Below are 21,482 nucleotides of genomic sequence, written 5' to 3'. Positions count from 1 at the left end.
CGATTTTTCGATTTAGTGATTTTTTGCGAAATGTTCAAATTTAAAGTTCAAGTTTTCATTAAAATCAAGCGCCCCCCCCCCCCTCTAAAATCTAAACCGGTGGGTGGAAAAATTTGAAAAAATCAGGATGGTAGTAAGTATATCAAACTTTCAAGGAAAACTATAACGGCGAAGTTTGCTTGAGAATTATTAGTAGTTTATGAGTAAATAGCAGCCTAAGGTATAAAATATACCTAAACTTGAAAGATTCCGTATAAAATACGAAATCCTTAGAAAAATATTACTTAATTTTTTCGTAATGGCTACGGAACCCTAGTTTGGGCGTGACCGACACGCTCTTGGCCGGTTTTTCTTTATTTAAATTATTACTTCACATTTTTGGTACAATTTCAATGGCTCTTTTAGAATTTCACATAGTCATCGAAGCTCTATAATACCATCAAGTACCAAGTCAATGGGATCATTGGCTGTAGGTAAAAAATGAGTTGTAAGATTTACAGTTATTGTTACTTAATTGGCTTATTAGTTGCCTGTAAGCGAAGCTTAATACGAATGTTAAGGAGTGTGTGTGTTTTTGCAATTTGTCAGCGAAACCTATCAACGCAAAAATAAATACAAGTCTAAAATAATCCACGTTTTTATAACTTAGCTTACATAAATAACTGTAAGCGATTTGTACGAATACACGAACCCGCCACATTATCCGATAAACAAGCGAAATTCCGTTGACGGCCAAGCTTTCACGAAAAACAAACAGAAACCAATTTTCCGCCGTATCACGTTACAATTGCTGTTTGCTGGGAGTTTATTTCTTTCAAGCATTCATCACTGTACAAAGCTTATTCTTTTATTAAAAACGAAAGCTCCATAATAAAAACAAAAGTTATGTTTTTACCCCTGGTGGGACTCGAACCCACAATCCCCGGCTTAGGAGGCCGATGCCTTATCCATTAGGCCACAGGGGCTTGCAGCTCATGTTTGAAATTACTGATGAGTTCTGTTGTTCATTGAAAAGTCATTGAGTAACAATAAGTACCTACATGAAATTTAATAGAATGAAAAGTTCTGGCTGAAACATCGCGTATCGATTTACCGTCCTAAAAATAATACTTACCGTAAGGTCGGGGTACTTTGACCCATTGGAGGGTTACTTTGGCCCACATAAAAACTATATAAAAACGTAAAATAAAACATAAATTAAAAACATAAAAATGTGATCGATCAATTAACACCAACCACATGGCAAAGAGCCATATACTCAAAGCAATAATAAAACCATGACTGAGTTAATCCCATGGGCCAAAGTTACCCTTCAGGGCCAGAGTACCACGACCTTACGGTACTGGTGTTGGCCGACTTACTGATGCAGTGAGAACATTTCATTAAGACCTCAAAAAATCGAACAACCTACCTATACCTACAGAGTAGAGTACGACAGCAAAGAGTAGAAATTATTTTTTCACACCTCTCATTCAGAAAAGTAACTTTTCCTCCCTGACGAGAGGGATCAAAGTGCAACTTTTCTGTTCAAGGCATTTCTAAGTGTTTTTTTTGCAAATGCAATTTTATGATAATTGAAAAACCACGCCATTTTCCATGCTGGTTGCTCTCAATTATATTTAGAATTGTTTTTTTTCAAGTTTCTTAATGCTCGGTGTGAAAAGTGAAAAGTTGTATGATATGAGCCACTCGAGAGCAAAATAAATTTCATCTTGGGCGTTTTCACTTGAATCCCTCATTATAACTCCCTCAGAATAACTAGAGGACTAGGGCCTATGTCTACACAACTGTTATATTTTTGACAAAACGTGCTCCGGTATGGCAATAATTCTGTAAGTATAGAATATTATTATAGTTTCTTTTTTAGGGTTCCGTAGTCCCACAAGGAACCCTTTAGTTTCACCAAGTCCTCCACATCCCTCTCCATAAGCTGAAAAAGGGTTGAGGCTTGAAGACATTAATTTAAAAGGAAAACTATCACAGCCTAATAGACTTACCAGTTAACGAGTAGCAATCGGCCAAAACTTAATATTGAATTTTTGCCGGAGACTAGCACGGAACCCTACACCGCCCATTTCCCGACCCGAACTTGGCCGGTTTTTATTAGTAGACCTGAATTTATGCACAATGATAGCATCAGTTCCATTGTTGACTAAACTACCGGGTCATAATAATGCTGTTCCAGTCTGCTCTGTAGTCATTTATCTGTGATGCTTTGTAAGGAGCTCAGAAACAAAATGTAATATGATTATAGCTGTTATACTTTTGTAGCATAATTTCGAACTCTCGTACAGAGCCCGGATAGCTCAGTCGGTAGAGCATTGGACTTTTAATCCAAGGGTCCAGGGTTCAAGTCCCTGTTCGGGCGGTGTCTTTTTGTATGTTCTGTAAACTTTTTTATTTGTTTTATTTTTATGGTTTGTATTTTGTATGTTTTAGATGTATCATTTGTTCAGAAATATTTTGTATTTTTTTTAAACCTACATTTCTGATGAAAAAAGTTAGTAAAAAAAAAACACTGGTTGTGGAAAATTGGTACCTATTTTCTTAAGTTTTATTTGCTATCAAGAATTATAGGTGGAAAAATTAAAATTCGATATTCAATTTACATTGAGTTAACTACTTTTTCATTACATACCTTGCGCAAGTATGTACTGTACTGACATTATGCGCAGGACTCGCGTTAATTTATGAAGCCCTCCTAAATAAATATCTATCCTATGCCAATAAGGAAAATGTACCTGGGCAACCGAACTTTGCTCGGGTTAAAACCCGAACGAGATAAAGGAGATAGATAAGATAAGACAAGACGAAGCTAGATCGATAGATCGTCCGCGAAAACTGTTAGAGCAGTTTACAAGATGCCCAAAATAAATAAATTGCTTGTTTAAAGATATTAGATGAAAAGAATTTAAATACATTATTATGGAATAAATTTCTAACCATTCAATTTAAATGTACCTATTGTATGCTATATTGTATGCCTTATTTAATAGGGCATATTAGGCAAAGCTCTGCACAGAGGGCGACACCGCAAACCGCCATGACAACGTCAGTTCTCTTTATATTTTGTCGGCATGACGAATTACGACCAAAGAATATTAGTACATAAATCATGAAATATTTATTAGTAACAAAATAACATGATATTTACATCGATAGTAACGATAGTTATATTTCCAAAAATTTAATTGAATTAATATGACAAATAGGACATCCTATCCTACGGACATTTAAGATACTCTAAAAACTGTTTATGGTTTGTGCTAGTGCTGCACTCTGACGGCAGAAAATTGCAGTAATATTCCCTATTCACGCCTTAGATAAAAGACATTGACGCTCACTTATTTTTACGAATAAATAAGAATCTAATACTCGTATCTTTTTAAGGTTCTGTGTATGAAAATTATAAAAGAAGTACTTCTATCATTTAAAATTAAACCGACTCTACCAAAAGCTAGGTACGGGCCTACGAGTACGGTAATTTAACCCAATATATTTTGTTAACACTTTCCTTTTGTGTCGTATTAGAAATCAGTAGGTAGGTAGTCTTAAAGTTTTAGTTAAATTATAGTACAGGATTTATTTTAACATCATGTTTGCGCTACAATATTTCCTATCGACCTAGCTGTTATCATGAAATTTGGCTAGAAGCAGCGTCTTACAGCACAAGCAGAGGAACATTACTGATAATTGTTAACGTGTAGTTATATCATAATAATATCTCCTTTTTCTCGATCACAAAATTACATTTGCAGTTTGCGAATCCAGAGACTTACGTCGATGTGTGGGGATTGGATTTGTCCAATTGCAATACTAATTTTGAATTTACCTGACTTATATTTTTGTGTGAGCACATTAGTACCTTTACAGTTTTTCAACACGTGTACTTTTATATTAAGTAACAAAACTCTCGTTGCACGAGCCCGGCTCTCACCTGGCTGATTTGCGTTTATAATAACTAGTCAAAACAAAATAAATAAGAAATTTTTCAGCCAAGTGAAGTCGGTCCGTCCAGTAGTACACTTCCTCTTCCTACGCCCTCCCTACCAATTTGAACTTTGTCGCTCAATTACGTTTCTATCAGAAGTCACAATGGATAATTTTATAATTATGTACATGTATGTGGGTAGGGTATGTACACGTACTCTACCCACATACACACTTATATACCCACATAATAAACGAATCCTGAAAGCAACACACCCCTTTATTCTTCGAGTCGGCGTGTAAAAAGAGGATCATTATAATATTTCGTACTATACCATTTAAAAGTAAGAGGTTGGCGGAACAAATATGGTATTTGTATGGAGACCTCCTTTTATTTTTGCTTAGGGTTCTGTCGAGGAAACTGAATCACGTACCAGGGCACCTTTTCATAATAAATTTTTCAATGATTTCTTTGGCAAATGTATGGGATGTCAACATGACATTAGTAGTTCAAAGGTTCCACCCTGTTACTTACGTGATTCAGTTTCCTTGACTGCACATAGCTATTATAGCAGGATAATAATACTAATACATGCTTAGCCTACGAGTATGTGACAGATGGATATACAGACTGCAGCCTTCGTTAGTAATGGAATCACGTTGGTAGAGCCATTTCTGGTACCAAAATGTATGGACATTTGATCCCTAATTTTGGTTGTCAATCCTCATCCTTAATATTATTGATAGAAAAGTAGTTAACTCTGTCCGTCTGTTTGTCTGTCTGTCGGTGACCACTTCACGCTCAAGGTGCTGAACCGATATTGGTGGAATTTGTTGTGGAGATAGTTTGAAACCCCGAGTAGGACATACCTAAGTAGTTTTTATCTCGAAAACTGTATAGTTCCCGTGGGCGCGCGATAAGCGAATTATTCACAGATGAAGTCGCTGCTAGCAACGGCAGTTTTCCATTCGGTTTTTCACGTAACCTTTTCAGTGGTTGTTGCCTTAAGTAGCGTATTGAATGGACGTCCTAGGAGGCTCATTGTGCCATGTCCGTATTGTTTCTGTCCATGCGTAGGTGCGGGGCAGCCCTTGGCACGCGAAGCGAAACATTTTGGCGGCATACATAGGTGCTCGTAAATTGCAAAGTGGAAAACAATCCGGACCTCCGGCAAGTATCCGGTACGTCTGAAATTCCAATTAAGGGGAAGCTCTAGACGAGCTAGCAGCTCAGGTCGGCTGCACGCGGCGATCACTCACTTGCACTTTTAATTAATTTATTTATCGGGTTCGCGAATCGACGGCGCAACTCGCGCCGGCGCCCCGCCCCGCCGCCGCTATAAAACCCGCGGAGGACCGGCGACGTCCGTCAGTTTTCTCAGGGACGCCCCGGGCGCCGGCCGCGCTGTCCGGGGAGCGTGCCGGAAGGACGAGGGTCACTTTTTGAATTAGTAAAACAGTTGAAAATGTAAGGGGAAATTTAGTCATGGGGTCGTGAGTAGGTTCGCGCGGCGCCGGCGACCTTGAGGTGAGTGCTGCAGGCGCGCGCGGCGAGTCGATAGGCCACCGCGCGCCGCCCACGCCTGCACTACAGCTGTTTTACTTGATAACGTGTTATTTCCCGGCTTATCCGCTTATTTCCTGCCCTCGCCCGATGTCCTCCTTACTTGATTTCCCAGAATTTACATTTTATGTTCGCAGTTCATTCAAGTTGCCGTTTAATTTAGTTTACGACGTGTTTCGTCGGACGTAACTTATTTCCTAAACTCTGTTAATAAATTTTCATTTTCATTTTACCGTTAAACGCTTGGCTTCTGGCTTTCTTTTCATACCTTATATTTTAGTGGCCTAATATATATTATTATTATAAAGTTATTTAATATTATTCATAGTATGATACATACACTTGTAAAATTAATGATGTTGTCACTGACTACATATAAATGTATATTATTATTGTTTTGAGAAACAATAAAATACTAAAACCGTATCAATATAGGTTGGTACGTAGATGATTACCTATACGAATTCAATATGTTTGTTTTCACTGAAAATAAGTTAATGTCACCGGTCACCGCATGCCTACGATTCATCCTTAGCAGCAAGCACTCGTTCGTTACCTGGCTTGCATCGGAGTCAAACCGACGGCGTAAATCGGCGGATGCCGGAAGATAACTAAGTAGGTAAATTTGGTCCCTGGCCAAGTATAGACGGCAGTAATTACAGTCTCAGGAGCTGCCTCTTAATTTGCTTAATTTACCCGAGCCCGCTCCTGCGAGCTAAATCGCACGGTTTAATGGGATATTTGAATGATGCGCATTGTTTTAGAGCGCTTTGTGTATGCCCCGAACGATTCCTCGTTCCCGTGACAACTTTATTGCTGGTCTGGGGAAATGTTTTGTGAACCTTTATTTCGGTTTCAACGTTTAGGTATTTAATCAGCGCGTATTAAGAAGACTGAAAACAGAAGTATTGAGTAATGAGAAAAAATACATCATACTCGAGATTGCTTTCGTGCGGTATGCAATAAAAGCCGTCGTCCGCGGCCGCACGCCCACGCCCGTATTTAGAGCATGAATTTTAGATACGTGTAACCGAGGACAATTTACTCGAATGTTTGGTCGCTATCCATACGTAATGTCAGGTGCGGACTGTGGTTAATTTATGGATGTTATTATTATAAATGCCGGGCCATATTGCTGCAATGGTCTTTATTATAAAGCCGCACTGTAGATTATCAAATGAAAATAAAACCCTCGCCGCTTGTATGTACGTTTATTATAAAGACGGTCACTGATATCCGCTCTGCAGACGGCTCGGCTTAGCCCCTTGTCCTTTAATATGCCCGCTTAGGGCAGCTTACAAATACATTTATCATACCCACCACTTACCACCCAAAATGATAGTCGCATTGAAACGCCATTTCTTCGTCATCTCTTAACTCTTCTGCCACTGATCTCATAGTTCATTTATTGTGTTTACCAGGTAATTTTCCCGATTATCATTGAGTGTCTGCGACTAGATGTCGTAGTAATGCTACCGCAATAGACATGTATCAAAACTCAAGAGAGCTTGTAAAACCTTCAGCGGCGAGCCCTCGAGCGCGTCTTATTCGCGGCTGATATTAGGAATTATGGTCGAGCCTAGCGCGCGTCGCGAAGCGCCTGGCGACACTAAACAAGGATGATGTGATACCATTTAGCGGAAATGTTTTTTGTACAAGTAACACAGCCACGAAGCTTTGAGAAATAATTTAATAGCCGTGCTCTTGCTCATTGTCAATGTAATAAAGTTGCAGTGAGGAAAGAAAGCAGGCACTGTAATTAAAGAAAGAGCTTTCGTCTTCTTTAACGCTTTATTTTTATATCACTAATATAAATTAATGCTCTTATCTTAACAATATCATTATATCGAATCTAACCGTACTATGTCAACCAAAACAGGTAGGTAATGTTATGTCACTTCGGTTTTATACTAAGTTATAAATTGATGTTCTTTTATTGGTTACACGAATTCGTATCTGCACTGCAGTAATTATTATTTAATTGCTTTCATCTTAAAATATCTTTATACAATGAAATAAATGTAAAACAATCCTGATTTTAAAAACAATCAGTGCCTTTACTGTCCGATGTCCGTTTATATCAATACAGTCAGTTAAAGTGACCAATTTTAATTATCTATCTGACCACTTTTATATCAATATTTACTTTGTTATATTTGTTTTAGTGGTAAATTAAATTGTAATTTAATTTTACTAAAGAAAAAAGTACACAAATGATTTCTACAGTGCACAATACTATTTACAAGTACTGTTTGCAAGTTTCTTGCGAAGCATTCTTCTTGGTAATGATGGTCTTTTGAAAATCTATGATAACTTAGGTAAATATATGTTAAATGGGGTTATTTTTGCGACGTACAAATTATTATCATTATCAATGAAAATGTAGCTTCCTGTATCTGACCAGAAACTTTATATTCGACTAAAAAGTACTTAAGGCCAATACCCTATATCTGTCGATATCTGGCAGGCAAGGTGTATGCGTCGGGTCGGCTTGAGCTCAATCAAAAATGTTTACCGGCGGAGTCAGCGCGCCCAATATCTCGCCCCTACCAGACTCGCCCACATTAGCTATTCATGTCAGGGCAATGAGTGCAGCTGCCTTGTCGGAAACTCTCCAAGAAAAGAGTCTAAGGTGACCTCTATAAAGCGAATCGATATTTTTTATTCAATACGTTTTTTGTACATTCTTAATAAGTAAATGAGTACGGTTACACAACCGTTTTTCCTGTAAATGAAAAAAAAATCTACTTTACCTGTAAGTTTTTATACTGTAAAACACAAACTTCATGATTGAAATTGGATTTTTATAGCCATTCAGTACCTCGTTATGTACTAATAGTAAGACAATATTGATGAAAGATGCTACGAGCGCACCAGCTTGCGACGACAGCGCGCTCAAATTATGCAAAAATCAGTTAAAAATCGAATGGCAACCAGAAAATCTGTTTTCAATATCGCTAACTAATTGAAAAACAATTTTAAATACGCAAAAAGTAATCGGCGGGAATTGTGAATCTTTTCACGTACAGGAAATTGGAGTCACACGTTTGTCGATTGGATAAATGGGGAACGTTTCAAAACTCGTGTTACGGGCGATTCAGTTCGTCTATAAATCAGTGTTAGGAACAAAAAGAGCGAAGAAAGCAAGACTCACGCTCGCAACCGGCCGGCAGCCGGAAAACGGGAAAACATCGGGATTCGGGAACGTTACGCCGTATCTGTTTGGTAACCACTTCGATTTTAATGAACTGTAAAAATCACAGATAAAATATTTAATTTTTTGACAAAAATTTTTATCGAACTATGACAAATATTTACTATTTTGGATATAATTAGGTAAATCACTAATTTGATACAACACGTTCATATGCGCAGCCGATGTTTCAAGATGTCGATGTTTTATGAAAAATTCGCGACATCATCCGCGATCCTAGTGGTTAGTACAATGTAAATCAAATGCACGTAAATGGTTATACAAGAATTCCTGATTATAAAGCTTGAGGTCCAAGGATCGATCGCCGATCGGGACAGATACTCGTATTATGTATGAAAATACGAATGTTTGTTCTCGAGTGTTTATATAACTATTTAATATTTAAATATGGATCTATCTATTTATCCATTACCTTAAACCAATAACACAAGCTTCGCTTACGGTGGTGGTGGATAACATTACTTATTCTGTTCTAGTGGATTTAACTGAAAAACCATAGGTCAACCTCAACTCATATGGTTCTTGACACATATGGTACGTTGACGATATGCTACCATGTTTGTTTGTGTTTATGAGACTCTTGCATGTGTGCACTAGAGTCATCTTTATTGGAAGTGCAGGTTGAATAAGGCATGGCACAGCGATTCAAAAATTATAACACAATGGCGCAGCTATAAGAAATTTTACTACAATTTATTTGGAGTACACTGACGTGTAAAAGTTTAATATTTTTAATTCCATGTAGTCACGTGGAAGACACAAAACACACATGACAACACAACACAAATGAGAACATTTATTAGATACTAATATTAATTATGCTCTAGTGAGACATCCATACTTAATATTATAAATGCAAGAGTGTGTGTGTTTGTATGTATGTGTGTTCGTGTCCGTCTTTCACGTCGAAATGGAGCGACGGATCGACGTGATTTTTGGTACAGAGATAGTTTATGAGCCCGAGAGTAACATAGGCTACTTTTTATCCCGGAAAAATGCACAGTTCCCGAGCAAACAGCGCGCGATAACCGAATTCTACGCGGGCGATGCCGCGGGCAAAAGCTAGTAATTTATAAAACTACAGATTTAAACGGTTCAACTCACGATTATAAGTGAGCAATGATCCGACGAGTTACGATCTTTCCCTGACTTATAATCCTGAGCTGAACCATTTCATTTTATGGTTTTACACTATGTGCCTACTTTTTATTCATCAAATAAAGTATTCTGAAACAAACCAGTATTGTGAACTTGAGTTTCGTATAAGTAAGACATTATAATAAGATACGTAAAGTAAAACAATCTTCCCTCTCAATGATTTCGACTTCAGTGAGACGGCGAATGTCTCCATCGGCGCGGCGCTACGCCGCTCGTAGCACGCCCTGCGTTTTGTATGGAAGGCTCGTAGCGTGTTGCTCTTACCGAGAATTGAGCTTGATAGCGGCTATAGTAAACATTGTAGCGTAGAACAATAGCTACGCGCTACATTTAGTTATTTTTCGGAAAATGATAATTTAAATACAGCATTTTTGTTAACGGTACTTGAAAACTTTGTCATCGGAGCTCTACACATCTACCGGATTTCAAATCAAACGGCAACATTTGTTCACATTATTACATGTTTACTAATTTGCCAGTTAGTTACAATTAAAGCTAAAATATATAAAAGTGTTACAATACTTGACGACAGAGATCAGGGCGTTTAGAGTTTATTCCGCACGTGTTACGTGTGTAACATACTGATATTAGTAGTTTTTTTTATTCTTCCCATTATTTTTAGTCGAAAACAATATACAGCTACAACAAATTACTGCTAATGAACTTCGTCTCCACCGAAACTTTGCCTTACAAAAGCTATGAAGTAAACAAACGTTTTCTCTGGCTCAATTAGCGTGCAGTAATTGCCATTTTCACTTCATTTATTCACTGCATTAAGAAGCGAACATTGTAGATAGTAGAGTTCTGTTAATTTAGTCTCCTTTATTTCAATAAGGGCAGACGGTGATTCTTGTTAATTACCGACGACGGATGCGCTGAATCGGCGGCTTCGTAAAATGCAACTCCGTGCGGCAACAAATTGGACGTAAATGTTTATTCGTACCTGCAAAAAATGCACTACTTTTAATTGTTCGTAACTTTCAACCTGAACGCGTTAATCTTGTGTTTAATTTAAAACTCGGCGTGAGTCCTGCTCATTTACTTCTCAAATAACATCTTTTGTTAAGTTAATTTTGAATAACTTGCACTAATGGTTTATATTAATCTAAAAGTCTGAAATGTACGTTAAGCTACAAATAATGATTAACCAGCATTTGAACACACATACTCATAGTTACTGGCGCGTGTTACCAATTTCAAACCGATTTGCGTAAATTGGATCATAAGTATAGTATAACGCGAAATAAGTAGGTATATTTCGTTTAGCCAAATTAAGCTTGCTCATAATATTATAGTGTTGAAATTTTTGCAATAATCATCCGGTTTTAAAACCGATTATGAGCCAGTTCTCAGACCGGAACACTCTATTAAAGCGCTTTAAAATTCCCTGCTCAGAGTTATAAAGCCAACGCCACAAAAACACGTACAATCGTTAAACTGATATTTTACGTCGTTAGGGGATGAGAAATAGCGCTAAAGAAACGGCTGAAAGCAGCACTTTAACCATGTTTATTTAACCATAAGTAACTAGTGCCGCCGTGAAACCACGAAACCATTAACGTCTTTATTTTCTTGGAATATAGACGAATCGATATTCCAATGATTAAGTTTGAAGCAAAGTGCTTGCGTCACGCTCGCGGTTTTGCGCGCTCACTGCGATTATTTCTCAATCATAATGTTTTCTAAATAAATGAAAATCAATACTTACTAGGTACAGCTAAACTTCGTGAAATATGAATCATGAGTTTGTAACAGATTTAAGCTTACGGCTCGGTTACTACATCGGCTTAAGACGTTTCGTTTCATGTTCTGTTTGGAGCGAACTTACGGATGCCTCGGTCTCCGCCTCCGGTTTGGAGTATTCCCCCGTTGTTCCATACGTTTTCCGCTGTGTTATTTTTACCGCGCCGCGAGCTGCGAGCCGTGCCGGCGCCGTCTTATTATGCAAGGTCATTGTAGTCTCTCAACACTCCACAAAATCACAGTCTCAATGTTGTGTTCCGCTTTCTGAAACAGTTCTTGTTATTTTAAGAGATGTTCACACGACTTTTAACGCGAAGGCTTTCCAAAATTTGCAGGAGGCAAGTTGATCCATTTTTATAGGGTGACACCTACAATTAGTTTTTTATTTGCCATTTTAAACTGCTGAATAACACCTAGTATGTTTTATAAAAAAAATCTTAAGCTGGCGTTCGTTTTAACGGACTTCAAAAAAGAAGGAGGTTTTATGTTCCAATGTTTGTATTTTTAATTTTAATTTTTTTAATGTATGTTCACCGATTACTCAATCAATTGTGGACCGATTTTCAAAATTCTGTTTTTATTCGAAAGAATACTTTTCTGAGGTGGTCCCATAGTCAAGATCTAATGATGGAATCCTAGGGAAGTCGAGGGCAAACCTCAAATTTAATAGGCACACCTATAGCGATTTTGGATTTTTTTAGCATTAAGATAAGCATTCACATTCAGAAAGTATCATTTGGTAAACTGGACCTGATGAAGAAGACCGTAGATGACAATGGAGCTCGGCAAAGCTAAGTAATGCTCGCTCGTCTAGAAACGATCATGATTAATATACCTAGATAAGCGACTAAGAAAAAACTTTAAGTTAATGATTCTTTCGAACTGATCTGATGCTGAAGCCGGAAGGTAGGCAGCGGAACTCTGTTATAAAACAACTTAACTAAGCCGTGTTTGGGCTTAATACAATAGTTGCGAGATTTACTTTGGCTACGAATCACTAAAAAGTGAGAAATAAAGAAAAATTTTAACAAAAAAGTAAAACCGACTCCAAAAAAATAAAAAATAAGAAAAAATGGAACCAACTACAAAACCCTTGAAAATATTTTTCTCGGTACCTACTAGCTCGAAGTTAGTGACTCAGCACGACCCAGCAAGAGGGATTGAAACCTGATAGTACCTATGTAGGTGAGGTAGACGACTACTGTTCCACTCCTGCTGGCTCGTGCTGAGTCACCGACTTCGAGCTAGTAGGTACCTAGAAAAATATTTTCAAGTGTTTTGTAGTCGGTTCCATTTTTTGTTATTTTTTAATTTTTTTGGAGCCGGTTTTACTTTTTCGTTAATTTTTTTTTGTAAAGTGATAAACTATCAAAAACTAGAATAGTTAATGAGCTTATCGAGAAATCTCCGCAATCATTGAATCTCCTAAAGCAAACCTTTAGACCCTGACTGGAATGTTTACTCAGGCTTACTACTTACTGCCTAGGGCCTGATCGGCAGCGGCCAACACGCCACAAAGCCTCGGCAGACGACTCTCGCAGTGTAACTGATTGCTCCGGACATCGTCAACAGAGACGTCGTCGCCTCTATCCAGATTCGATTCAATCAAAACATTCGGGTCGGCATGTTTAAGCGGAATTGTGTGTGAATTTTCGTCTAGTCGAGTCGATTTCCGAGCAGAGCGATTCCTGGCGTGTCATGTCAGCATCGCAACGTCGTCGGCGCCCGAGCATGTGCTCCCACCTCGTTCCAGGACATTTTGTGCGCCATTTTTATTTCATCATAATTCCGTTTTCAATTTCTAGCGAGGGCGTCGGCGGCGGCGAGATTGGCGCGTAAAAGTCGCGTAAACATTCGAGCGGTTGCGGAACGGTTACTCGTGACTGTAACCGGTTTATGCCGGTGCAGAGTGTAAAGAGATAAGGTTCTTTATGTGTGTAATCATTTCGTGTTACGACGGACGTCGGCGGTCGTGAGTGTTATTAAGGCGCTCCTGTCCCCGCGCGCCGAGCTTTAAACGCCGTGATTTTAAACCAACTGACAAGTACAAAGTATGGTGTGACCGCGGCGCCGGTGCTACTGTGGGTACACGAGCAAGCTCGCCCTTTGAATAATTGTGAGATTTAAAAACAAAAATACACCCTCGATCAACCGTTTACTTGTGCGTGCTCTGCTTTTTTCCTGTCCCAGCTTCCATTTCATCAGGCTCTATTTCGTTTTTACTACGCACTTATTTTTATCGAACCGTTTTCCTTTTTTTCCATTTCCATCACACATTATATCGCCTGCCGCCCATGAATTGGCGCAGTGTGATTACAAATTTAAGCAGTCGCAGCTAATATGAATGACAACGGGCCGACCTACTCGACATTCATTTCCCTCGGCGCACCTCTCTTATAATAACTTACACGGTAACTTTGCCTTAAGGTTCGAATAAGCCGCTAGGGGTGCCGGGAGGGCATATGAAACCTGCGGAAACCGACCTACATAATGTTGAAAGCGAATTGAAGTCAAATCAATTTTTATTCTAATAAAAAACAAGAAAGTTTCGGAGTCAAAATGTACGTTTCACTCGCGCCATTGAATGGGGTGAAATTACAGGCAGACTACAATTTTCGGCGTTTGAATACATATCTGATGAAGGCGCAGGCTTTGGCGCCCTATAATCCAGCTTCGACCCTTGAAAGCGAGTGAACGAGCGGGTGGCCGATGTTAGAGTGGCCCTTCAATCAGCCCCTCCTTGCGGCGGCCGCGGGCGGGCGGGGACGAGGACCTCTGAGCTACAAGCTCTTTGACACGAGCCACTGGCGCACTCTTCAAGTAATGATTCATTCTGCTGATGACTGACGCGGCTAATGCGACTGTTTTGAAAAAAATCTTCGCCCCTTTCCTGATATTTGGTTAAAGATAAAGATTCCAGTTGTTATAAATTAGATATCGCAGTTTCTTCTCGCTGCATGCTCTTTATACATTTAAAATAAATTGTTGACATGTTTATACACCGTGTTTTTTTTGATATCCGTTAACTTGGGCAGACGGCTCAGTTCATTGATATGAACTAGGTACCTGATAGTTAACTTTTTCGTCAAATTGAAGAAAAAAAATTACTTGGAAAAAAAGGCTTTTTTCATGCATATTATAACTTCACAGTCATTGTTAATAGTTAAATTATAAAATAAATAAACCTGACAGGTGACATTGACGTGACACATAAGAAAGACATCAAAAAAATCCACATGTGTAACTTTCTTTTGCTAAATATGTATGAATTATAACGGATTACTTATGAACTTTGAAAAAACGTCATAAATTAAGAACCTTTACGCTGCTTTTCTGCTAATACTTAACTATCTTAACTCTTGATTATCTTTTAAAAAGAAAAAGTTAGACCACTATAGTGTCTTAGAGAAATTAACTTCATTTGACCTGTTGATCGTCTCTTAATTAACGGATATCAAAAATAACACGGTGTATAGGTAGTGCCACGAGAATTGAAGTGAATGATTACACACACAGCTACAACATGTCGTTTAATAACAGCAGGATTTTGACAATCATTCATTTCATTCATTCTCCTTTTCTGCAATCAGTTCTTTTTGTAGCTGTGTGTCACACTTCAACTTTCGTGGCACTATCTATACCTGATAGATGAAGAAAGATATAATTACTTTGTGGGCAGGCAGCCGAGCTTGCATCTGTTGTCGATTAACGTTATAAACCGGCTTAGTGCAAGCTTAATGCCAAACAAGTGGATCGACGGCGGCTGCTCAATAAACTGTATTGTGCTGTACTTATGTTGTCGCTGCACGCAACGGAGCGCGGCGACAAAGTTACCCATTATGTCGGGGCTTTACGATTTTGTAAATTTAAAGCATTACTTCCGCAATAACTGCCTTCGTTATTCGATTACATTTTGTATATCAATTCATTTTCATTTTGTTTGTTTTTCATCATAAGTAATATTTATAAATTCTTCTTCTTAGTCGTGCACTCTTGATAGAGTGGTCGTAGTCATGCTTCGGTCGATCGATTCCTGTGACACCGCTGCTCTCGCGACGCATCGCCAAGTAGCCCGATGTTCTGGCAGAGTAGTAGCAATCGTTTATGTTTGAGTGCTTTACAGATTTGATGAGGTATGTCCACCGGGTTGGAGAGCGCCCGCGAGATCTTTTGCCGTCGACTTTCCCCTGCACCACAAGCCATGGAGTCCTCATTACGGGTGATGTGTCCAAAGAACATGAGGATTCGTATTTGTGCATAATACTTATGTCTTGAATGTTAAGTTCTTTAAGGATCGAAACATTGGTGCGGTGCGCGGTCAACGGAATTCTGAGCAGGCGTCTCCAACATCACATTTCCAGAGCGTCAATTTTGCGACGGTCCTGTTTCATCTCATCTCAGGCATCAGGCATCTCATTATTCAAACTTTTGTGTTCCTGGTTATTCTGCGGTTTTTCCAAATCTTTGTGAGCTTCTCCACTGAAGATCTAGACACGTCGTAATATTCCGCTTAATAGTAAATAGTGCTTAAGTAATAGTAAAGCTTGGCTACAAAATATTATCACTCCGAAGTTTTAAACTTTGAAGTGCCTATAAAAAATTTGAAGCATACATAAAATAAATAAATAATTTACGTGCAATTGCATGGTTGTTAAACAGTTTACAAGTTCAAAGATTCCAAGTTAGGAATAAGCTTTTCATGCTGCGCTGCGAGCGGCTGTCTTTTAACGCGAGCAACTGTTTTAGTTTTCAACAAGAACTTTGCCTCATAAATAACACTTGGTAGTATTTATAAAAAACTTAACAACTGTGATTTTTCATATATAATTAATTGTATTTTAAAATTAGGCATATAAATAGAAATACTGTAACTACAATCTCTTTTTTAATAGTTTTACAAGCATTTAGTAGCAATGTTTGTTTGTTTATTTATGTTTGTTAAGGTCAAATTGTAAGTGAAATTTAACCTACTTCCAGTGGTCAAATTGACTTAAATTTTGGTATTTACGTAGGTACCTACAAGCAAAAAAGATTTGTCAATTAAAAATTACATCATTACAGGAAAAACCAATGTGCAGTAAAATTGAAATTATACAAAAAAATCGCAAAAAAGACGTACAAAAATAAAACAAAGTAATTAGGGATTTTTGGATGTCGTCTTCGTCGCGACCCTAAACCGACGGAACACCACACCCTCCGGCCAGAAGTCGGAGTGCAGGAACATTTGGTGGTGCTTGACAGGCGCTTGAAGTCTAAATGACAACCATACGTGTTTGTCAAATAATGTGAAGCTGAGAATAACAAGCGAAGTCATTAAATTAAGCCCTATTTTGTGGCTTTACTTCGGACAAGTTTTGTCTTTTTAATTAATATAATCCTCGAAAAAAATCCAATTAAAAGTTGTGTTCCTCTTATCATAGCTTAGGCTCGGTGAGCGCCGCGGGGCTCGTTTGTCGCGTATTTTTTAAAACGTGAAACCAAACACTGGTTTGTATCACAATTTGTACTATCTGGTGTTCTTTTGTACGACATTCCAAGCCTTACGTATCTATATTTACGAAAAACTGGTTCGGTTCAAACCCAATTATTAAGAAGTGTATTTTTCAATATTTCAGTCCCTCTATTCTTGGTAGCGCCGATATAATATAATGTATTCAGTTGATATGAGCTCGCAGAGGGGGTCGTTATCATGTCAAAGAAACTATCGCATTACCGCACTCAAAGACTGCGGTTTGTTTGATGTCAGTCATGGACGATAGATCCTACTCAATAGTAATTCTATCTTTTATACACACTGAAAATTATTAAACCAATAACTTTTTACCGAAACTTGCGAGATATCAGAAATGATGTTCAAATACATATAATGTCATATACTTTTACTTGTTTTTACTAAACTTCCTTTATTTAAAATATTGAGCTATGTAAAATAATAAACATTATTGCAGCGTAATAGTAGCATCTTTGAATATTCTGGATAGCCATATAAAAGTTTATAAAATGTTATTCTAATTCAAAGTAGAATATAGGTACTAAAAGGTAACTGTAATATTATTCAAGCTAACCAAGACTGCTTTTTTTTAAACACATTTGCTAGTATACGAAAGAAAATTTCCTTAATACATCTCAAATGGCATTGGAGTTTATGTAAATTGTAATACACGCTCTGAATATTTCGTCTGCGCTGTGCAATGCGACTTGTTCCGCATTCACGTCCTGTTTCTATCAACGGGCAGTCTACTTGGAGGAAATTTTAAATGAGTACGTACAGCTAGTCGTACACCACCATATTCCTTTCAGAGCCTTCTCCGAAGCGGCAAGTATTTCTCAATTTGAAGCTGCGAGAGTTAAAGTTATTTTAATCATATTTCTTTCCGTTAAAATTGTGGAAGCGAACCATAAGGCCTGTTAAATTCAGCCTCGGCCATCGTCGAAGTTACTACAATTTTATATTGTCCAGTACCTAAATATGTTTTTTGCAAAATTTAAATTCATTCGTCATACACACAGATTACATGCATTGCAAACGTACTTTCAACGCACAATTTTATTTAAATAACAAAAATGCTCACTACAATTAAAGCTAAGACTGAAAACACTTTTAATGAAGTCGGACATAAATCCAACATTAGATAAGTCCATTATTAACATCAGCGGTTAAAGTATTAATTTCACCATTAATTTTGAGTAATTACACGGGCCGTTATAATTTTAGCAGATATTACTCCCTTAATTGTATTTATGTTGCTGTTTTTGTTTTTCCGACCACATGTATCTACGTCTACACTTAATTGGTTTAGAGCGGTATTATGATGCATGGATATGAAAATAAATAGGTTAGCGCGTTTCATAATTGTTATGATTTATTACTCCGAAGGTCGGTAGGTATAACGCGGGGAATTGTTAAATTTCGGGAAAAAGCAAGACATTTTAAACCTACGTTGTTGATGTTTAAGCCATGTTAACAATCTTTTTTTTCTTTTCAGGTATGTACTGTTTAATTTCAACTAGCAAATACTTGCAGTTGCTTACTCCTTAAAGGTAAGTTTTATAATAAATTAGAGGTGATATGAACGGGCGTTCCTGTAAAGCGGCATCTTTAACTTAATCGTTTCCTGAATTAAACGAATCGATCGGAAGCGGCAATGTAATAACACTGATTCGGTATAAAATATCTGAGTGAGTAGGCAGTTGTCGGCTTTCTTCGGCCGGAAGCGCGTCCGGTCCCGGAGCGCTGCCGCAGAAGGCCGCCCCAAATTTATAAAGATTCTTCTCCCGAACTGTTGACAGATCGCCGCCTGATGTTTTTCAATAATTTAGCATTTTATAGTTTGATGTGGGAAAAATCGTGTTTTTGTTTAATAATAAGCGTAGTTCACAGGAGTAAATTCCGTGCAAAGCTTATGTAACTTTGGAGTAGGATTGAATTTGCAATTACGACCGAATGCCGTGATGCATCAGTATTATTTATTGCTATTTCTCACCAAAAGTCACAATTAAACGTTTTCGTCAATTAGCAGCAAGTTGCGTAATCTCCCACAGCTTTAGTGAATAGTTGTGGAGTGGCGAGAGCACTAAAAGGCGTTGCGATAATCCCGCTTCCGATATCGAAAGGCGGCTTCCGCTCAGAGCTTCCGAATATAATATAAATAAGAATCACGTATGTAATAAGGCTGGGCGGAGGCGCATTCCTCACACGTTCGCGGGGCTTCCCCGGCTTAGCCCAACTTGGGCCATTACCCGGCCCGGCCCTCGGAGATTTAGTCTCGGACGCTTTCGCTGCTATGACCGTCTCATATGAAATGTAAACAGCAACAATAGGAAAACACATCTGTCTTCTACTTTAAGCGTCAAATGTAAAGTGGGTTTTAGACGTATGATATTTGAAAATGTTCTGATGTATAACTGACTTATTCAACCAGTAGTTAGTAGAAGTGAGGGCACCGAATGAAATGCTCGACTAACTTTACCCGTTGCATTGAGATCAAAATATTTCACGTAATGGACTATGTGGTGGGTAGTAGCGGTGAGTTCGCAGCTTAACCGCCTGTCGATTGTTTAGGCCGTGTTGGCCACGCCGAGTGCTAAGTTATCTACTCACTATAGCTAGACTGCTGATCGCCAGCCGCGCGCGCATTACATTAATTTGCTTAAGTAACTATAAATAATTATACTTTTCCTTTAACTGTATGTACTTTCCTTTAACTTTTATTGTATGGGCCAAGTTGCCCGAAATAAATGAATTTATTATTATTATTATTTAACTACTGAGCTGTGACTATTTTTGTTGGTTTAAACCCACTAAACAAGCACCACATCAAAAGCGCTAAAAAGTGATCAAAGTTATTAAGTAAAATAACTGTTAATACGCACAGGATGCCAAGACAGTCTATTTCATTGCGGCTGTTTGAATTTCTGTCTAACGAATTTAATAGATAAAAAACACAGTTGGGGTCTGTAGACTAATGGCACGTCGTGCTGTTCCAAATAAAAAGACAAACGAAGATAGGAGAAAATGCCGTAAAACCTTTTTAACCTCAACCAAAGTTCGAATTTATAGCCGACTGAACAGATATGATTGCAATTTTAGCAGCACGTGCTCCCGACTACGTTTATGTAAATTGTCTGCGGTGGAACAATCTCAATTGGTGGTATTATGCGATGATATTGGAACACTGCGTGGCTGCTGCAGGACTTTGAGTTAATAGACGATAATTCGGACCTAGATTGCATCTTGTGTGTAGACACCGTTGCGGTTCGGAGGCTGCGGACCTCACATGATTTACGAACAAACGGAAGTTCTAATTATTTCCTGTGGCTGATCCAGCTCACTTATATATTTTGCACAACAATACCAAATAAAGGTACAGCTTAACTTCAGTCCATCATAAACTTTGGATCAAAACGCAGTTTGTTTGTCATTACGTGACTTGTTTTTTATAACCTCTTCTCTAACTAAACTAGTTCTTCCCAGAGTTTGATATTTAAATAGAGAAGCAAGAATTTATGTAAAATGTTTACATTCATAAACAGCAATATTTCGGTAGTTCCAGCGCCTGGACGAAGTTTCAGTGCAATAATTTGGAGTTTATTTGCGATGCGGCCATTAGCGTGTTAATTATTTAGTAAGGCGGCCGCCCAGGCAGATGCGCCGGCATGCAGTCTTCCCTTCTTCCTTATTTATTCCCCAAATATATATTACTAACTCACTACCAATAAATTATATATTTCAGTCTTCTAGGCGTAAGTTTTTCGTTACCATTTCAAGTTTCAAATTCATTCATTTTTGGCTATTAGTGTTGAGAATTGCTGTACTTGGTTAATTTTGCAAATCTAGATTGTAAAGTGGAATGAGGCCACCGTCTCCGCGCGCTGCAGTATCTAAGCAATACTCAGTATATTGTTTCACAGTCTCAGTTACATTCGCCACAATCATAAACTAAAATAGTTTAACAACATATACACTTCCCAACTCAAAGGCATTTTGTGCATCGAGTTCATTATGTGTCTACGACGTTTCACACCGACTCTGCCGACTGCATGATAATAATATAATTTATTCACATATAAACTTCGTCCTCTCGCAACTTAGATTGGACTTAAACGAGTATGTTGTGAGTACCGAGTATTATGTTTAATGAAGTTAAACATGCTCCAAACAGGGAACTTGACGATAGACTCGGCACGAAATTACATGTCGTAGCAAAATGTTCGTAGATGTTCTACGAGCAAGTGAGGAACGCGGATCACGGCGCAATCGGCGCGGCCGGAACACAGTTTCACCAGTCTTTTACGATTCCATAGTTCTACAAGGAATGCTTATAGCTTCTCTATGTCCGTCCTTCTATCCGTCCGTCTATCCACACCGCAACT

The 21,482-nt window shown here is 38.2% G+C and overlaps 1 protein-coding gene and 2 non-coding genes across 3 annotated transcripts in view; 2 read left to right on the top strand and 1 right to left on the bottom strand.

Annotated features, from left to right (window-relative positions):
- Nucleotides 1–21,482, top strand: part of Mmp2 (Matrix metalloproteinase 2) — a 164,752-nt gene that overhangs the window by 56,214 nt on the left and 87,056 nt on the right. The gene's annotated exons all lie outside the window — the stretch shown is intronic.
- TRNAR-CCU (transfer RNA arginine (anticodon CCU)) lies at nt 893–965 on the bottom strand. Its single transcript has one exon. It is a non-coding gene; the product is annotated as a tRNA-Arg (tRNA).
- TRNAK-UUU (transfer RNA lysine (anticodon UUU)) lies at nt 2,296–2,368 on the top strand. The gene has a single exon. It is a non-coding gene; the product is annotated as a tRNA-Lys (tRNA).

This window comes from Choristoneura fumiferana, chromosome 17 (assembly GCF_025370935.1).
Source record: "Choristoneura fumiferana chromosome 17, NRCan_CFum_1, whole genome shotgun sequence".
Classification (NCBI taxonomy): domain Eukaryota; kingdom Metazoa; phylum Arthropoda; class Insecta; order Lepidoptera; family Tortricidae; genus Choristoneura; species Choristoneura fumiferana.
This window is presented reverse-complemented; position numbering and strand designations above follow the sequence as displayed.